General features: G+C 39.2%; 1 pseudogene; it reads left to right on the top strand.

Annotated features, from left to right (window-relative positions):
* Positions 1-342: 342 nt before the first annotated feature.
* Positions 343-4,245, top strand: LOC121796945 (annotated as a pseudogene).
* Positions 4,246-5,696: the final 1,451 nt, after the last annotated feature.

The following is a 5,696-nucleotide window of genomic DNA, read 5'->3' as shown; positions in this document are numbered from 1 at the left end:
ATTACTTTGGTGTATGCATTACATTACAATACATACGAAGTTAAGTTTGGATTGAAAAAAAAGGGTCATTCCCCCAACAAATCCAACCGTGGGCCTTATCCCCATTTTAAATGTAATCTACTGGAACATATAGTACACTATCATTAACACTTAGTTCACCTTTTTAGCTACATATCCTCGTATCCGTAGTACCTGTTCCCACTGAGATTTTTTCTTGGATGTGCACATCATGCGTACATTGTTTATTCTGGGAAGTGTTCATTTTTGTAATACTATCTTTAGCAAGCCAAAAATTGGGCATAGACACCTTGCAGACTTTATTCACTAAGATCCGAGGTTGAAATGAAGATTTTGCTAGAAACCTTCACCTTTCATCTAGAAAATGGAAGTTGTAATGATCTCCATGTTGATCAGGGAATCAATATTCTTAAAGCTCATGGGAAAAGTGCCAGAGATAGCTATCTACTAAAAGGATATGTTCTCAACACACGGCGTGCTGCACAGGGGATGCCCCTGAGGGTTGCCCCTGCCAAAATTGCTTGCCTTGATCTTAATCTTCAGAAGACAAAAATGCAAATGGGAGTCCAAGTTTTAGTCACTGACCCCCGGGAGTTGGATAAGATTCGTCAGAGGTGAGTACTTTTTTTCACCTATCATCTCTCAGAAAAATCATATTAGTCGACCATGTATTATAGAGTTAATTGCCTATTAATGAGCATGTTGACACCAATAAGTGAAGCAAAAATCAGCAATGCAGCTTGAATAGTGGCTTCTTAGAGCTCTTCGAAATTGAACAAGCTTGCTCCTGTTATTACTTAAAAAGTTGTAATGATTAATTGAGAGATAGCATCTCAGTTTGATGAATAATCATCCATGTAGCATTCTTGTTGTGCTTTTCCATGTATCAGAATTGATAACTGCAACTTTTGTCTTGCAGAGAAGCTGACATGACAAAAGAACGTATTGAGAAGCTTCTTAAGGCAGGAGCAAATGTTGTTTTGACTACCAGAGGAATCGATGACATGGCACTTAAGGCAAGCTTTTTCCTGAAATCTGATTTGGATTTTCTTAGACCAACTAAAGTGATGGAATTACTAATCAGTACCTTAATTATTCTTTCTTTCAATGGTATGTGCTCCTTATTACTCATGCTTCCTCCCCAATCTGCAACATAGGCTACGGGTAGTGTGTATGTATTGTATAAATGTATGTTAGCGATTTTATGTTATATTGATTCTGTAAGCATTACTGATTTTTCCTCTGTTATTTCAGTACTTCGTGGAGGCTGGTGCCATAGCTGTCAGACGTGTTCGCTAGGAGGACTTGCGTCATGTCGCTAAGGCAACTGGTGCTACTGTGGTACATTCTTTTCTCTTCTCATCTCATCTCATGTGGCTCATGCCTTCCTACTTGCATGAATAGGACTTGAAGATGGCTATGAACTTTAAGTCTAGATGTAAAATAAGTATTGCCATGCTAGGATTTTTGCCTGGAAATTTTTCAGAATTTGGAGTGTGTTAAAGGACTAGAGAAAGTTAAACCAATCAAGTTGTGGTCATGTGGGCATCTAGAGAATAGTTTAGTTCAATCAAAGTAGTTTCATGCATATTTCTCTCCTTTTTCCCAAAGACAGTAATGTTGCAGTGCTTCTAATCGTATGTGTGTACTCAAGTATGGAATACTTGTCATGGCTTATTGTCCCTAGGTCTTGACTGTTTCTTTCTTATGGAAAGCATTCACTCAAGTAATTGGTTCCTGCTGCATCTTCCAAACTATTTTCAAAAAATTGAAAACTTTGTTTTCAAATACAATTGAGAAGTTTTTATTTGATGATATATGTAATTCTTTTTTTAGTTTTCTGTTATCTGCTAAATCAGAATTGTGTGAAAAGACTGGAACCCATTGTAGCTGGAAAAAAACTGAAACAGTGTGCTTTCACTGCAGTCAGTACAATCAGGAACTTTGTTCTGTGGAACCATTACATGATGGAATATATAGATTGTCAATTTTAGTGATCTGCTCACTAAAATGTGTGAAAAGATCGACAATTCTTTTTAGATGGACTGATGGAAAAAATTTAAAGGATTGTCCCCGCAGTCTGTGTACTCTGTAGCATTCTGGCATGTGCCAGAATGATGATGATGATGATGATATTCATTGCATGAGAATGCTTTAGTCCTGGCCCCTCCTTCTATTCAGGTCTCAACTTTCGCAGATATGGAAGGGGAAGAAACATTCGATTCATCACTTCTAGGCTATGCAGATGAATTAGTGGAGGAACGAATTGCTGATGATGATGTAATTATGATAAAAGGGACCAAGACCTCAAGTGCGGTATGATTAGTCAGTTTTATCATTGTCCTCAGGCATGGCCCCACGATTTGTTACAAAACACTGCCAACTTGTTTATCCTTTTTCTTAGTGAAGTAACATTGCGTTTGTTTTTCTTTCTCCCTTCACTTTTGATTCCTTCTCTTATGTCAAATGAAGACTTATTACAGCCATTATAGTTCCCGAGGAGTTAAAGTACAAATAATATTTCACTCTGTTCAGGTTTCTTTGATACTTAGAGGTGCCAACGATTTCATGCTTGATGAGACGGATAGGGCGTTGCATGACACTATATGTATTGTGAAGAGAACACTTGAATCTAATACAGTGAGTACCTACACTTTTGACAGAAATTGAGCCTGAATTCTTATCTGACTAAGTTTAGTCAGTTCATTGTAGATAAATATGCATTAGAATCCAGGTTTCTCTAAATTCATTTTTATAAAAGTAAGGAACTGGATAAATTTTTTCCCCAAATGTGAGGCAGTTGCAAGAGTCTTGCTTTCTTTTCATGTGGTTCTTCCCTTGCGATCTTGTTAGTTTGTGAAGGTTGTGTTAATTCGCTACGTCTTTGTGCAAAAGTATGGCTGATTATTATCTTCACTAGACATGAGAACAATTCTGTTCTGACAGAAAAGCTCTAACTATCATGTATAATGGTGCTTTTGTGATTCTAAAATGTAGGTAGTTTCTGGTGGAGGTGCTGTTGAGGCTGCCCGTATATTTAGAGAATCTGGCAACCACCTTAGGATCCAGGGAGCAGTTGGCCATTGCAGAGTTTGCTGAATCCTTATTGATCATACCGAAGGTTCAATTAATATACATGAATTATTCAATACTGGACATTTGTTGGTGTTTTTTTTTTTGGCTCCTGAACTGTCTATTGGATCACTTCTCCCTGTTCAGGTTCTCGCTGTCAATGCTGCTAAAGATGCAACTGAGTTTGGTTGCTAAACTACGAGCGTACCACCACACTGCGCAAACTAAGGCAGATAAAAAACATTTATCAAGGTACTAAAGCCTTGATATCCATTTCTCTTTCCTCACCAGAGAGCAATGTTTCTGCAGTATCGTGTCTTGATTGTAGTAACTGGTGTGCAACTTTAGTAGTGCATGTGCACGTGTTACTCTGTTTCCGGTGAAGCTACATGTTGGAAGTCCTCAAACTAAACTAAATCAAGCATTACTTGTCAGCCACAAGCTGTGCAGCTTAGCAGCATTCCTCCCCTTTGTAGGAGTGAGAGACCTAGTACAGATCCCCAAGCATCCTATCTCCCGACAATCCAACTAACTATAATATCTTGTAAGCTCAATAAACATCTAATAAGATGTAGTACAAGTTATTACCTTGCAACTTGTATTTGCAACTCCTGTGTTATCTCCATCTTTGTAGATCTTATTCGCTTTTAGAGAGTTCTCTACCTTTTAACGGTTTTCAAGTCAGTTGCTCAATGCTTACTTATTGTGTAGGATTTTCATGTACCCAACCTGCATGTCTGCTTGCAAATAACAGATAATATTGGCTCAAAGCAGTATTTTTTTTTATGTTGGCTCTTTATTGTTTTTGCAAATACTTAAGAATCTCTGAATGGTTTTGTATCTGATTGCTGCAGCATGGGTCTAGACTTGGTCAAGGGCGTCGTCTGCAACAATTTGGAGGCCGGAGTCATTGAACCTGCCATGAGCAAAGTAAAAATTATTCAGGTAAATAGTCAAACACGATGCTTGAATCCACCTTTTATGATATTGATGTTAACTCAAACTATAATTTGTCATTAACTTGTTACTGCAATAAATTTCTACTCAAACAACTCCACTTCTGGTCAGTTTGCTACGGAAGCTGCTATTACTATCCTTCGGATCGATGACATGATCAAGCTTTTCAAAGATGAAAGCCAGAATGGGGAGGATTGAGTTGGGTTCTAGGCGATGTTTGTATGATGTTCGATCGACGACCTATCTTTGGTGGATGACATGATCGATGTTTGGTGTACTGTTGGTATGGTTTTAAACCTCCCCCTCAGAAAGGTTTGTTGCTTGAGACATCGCATTTGAACTAGTAAAGTTAAGATAAGTTTTTCTTGTGTTTGTTTGTTTGTTTTTTTTTAATTTAACATGGATTAAATTATTTTACAGGACGATTATGACAACTGATCGTCATGTGGGATGTTATTATGAACACGCGGAGTTCTATTAGCGGAAAGTTTTAAAATTTTGTTAATCTTTTCCTTAAGGTAAAGCTTTATTCATACTATTATGTAATGATTATAATCCAAGTACGAATTTTGATCGCATCTTTTAGGTGGTAAAATTTAATGTTTTCATTTTTTTGTTAAGGGGAAATTTGATATGATACCTGATACATCAACCGGCAAGGGCACGAGTGAGGCAAGCAAGGAGCCTGAACATGTGATGGAAGATCAAGCAGTGGTTCGCGAGGATTCGGAAGAGACTGCAGCGAAGCCACAGCAGATGGTGCCATCGTCGATTGCGAAGTCTGAGCCGAAGAGGAACGCGCGCCAGCCGGACCGACTAGGCGACTACGTTCCCAAATAGATAGTCATTTGTTTTTTTTATGTTTTTTGCGTATTTCTTTTTGGATAATTCGTATTTAATTATTTTATTTTCAGTAAGTGTCGAGCGTAATTATAAGCTCCGTTTCGGGTTTTCTTTGTTGGTTTTTTCCCGAGATGCTTAGGAGGTCGAACCAACCCTAGGGTCCATAGCATTATAAATAGGGCACTTGTTCATAAACTTCTCAATGAGTAAGAATTATTTTGCCCAATATCTTGCAACTCACGGAATACAAACCCTAGATTAAGGACTGCCCGACGGGAGAAGCTTCCCGCGCACAGTCCGAATCTTTGTCCGCCGACCCTTCGAAGAGCGTCAGAAGTTCTGCAGGTCGCCGAGCGAAGCCGCCGACCTTAGTTAAGAGGAATACTCTTAACATCTAGTGCTTTCATCCATCTTCTCATGTCCCGCTACAACGACGACAAAGCGCAGTGGGGGGGTCACCGCTCTGACACTTTTTCGAACGACGCATCCCGTCGCAATCACATAGGGGTATGTCGTGACAATTTAGGTTTTTCCCGGCCTTCCATGGACGATGATCCGGTTAACCGTCCCATGGACGAGGGCCACAACGACGAGCTAGTTAGCCACAAAGTGGATCGCTTGTTGGATTGGTTTGACAAATTTGAATCTTGGAGAGACGAGACAGATAGTTGGATCGAAATTCTTGATCCCACAATCACTCGTGATACCGAACAGCAGACTGGTTTTGGGGTGGGTGGTGACTGGATTGTCGACGCAGGAGAAATTGGGATAATGGTCAACACTTCAAAAACCCTAATTCGACTTCA

Source organism: Salvia splendens, chromosome 3 (genome assembly GCF_004379255.2).
Source record: "Salvia splendens isolate huo1 chromosome 3, SspV2, whole genome shotgun sequence".
NCBI lineage: Eukaryota > Viridiplantae > Streptophyta > Magnoliopsida > Lamiales > Lamiaceae > Salvia > Salvia splendens.
Note: the sequence above shows the minus strand (reverse complement) of the source record. Positions and strands in the feature narration are given on the sequence as shown.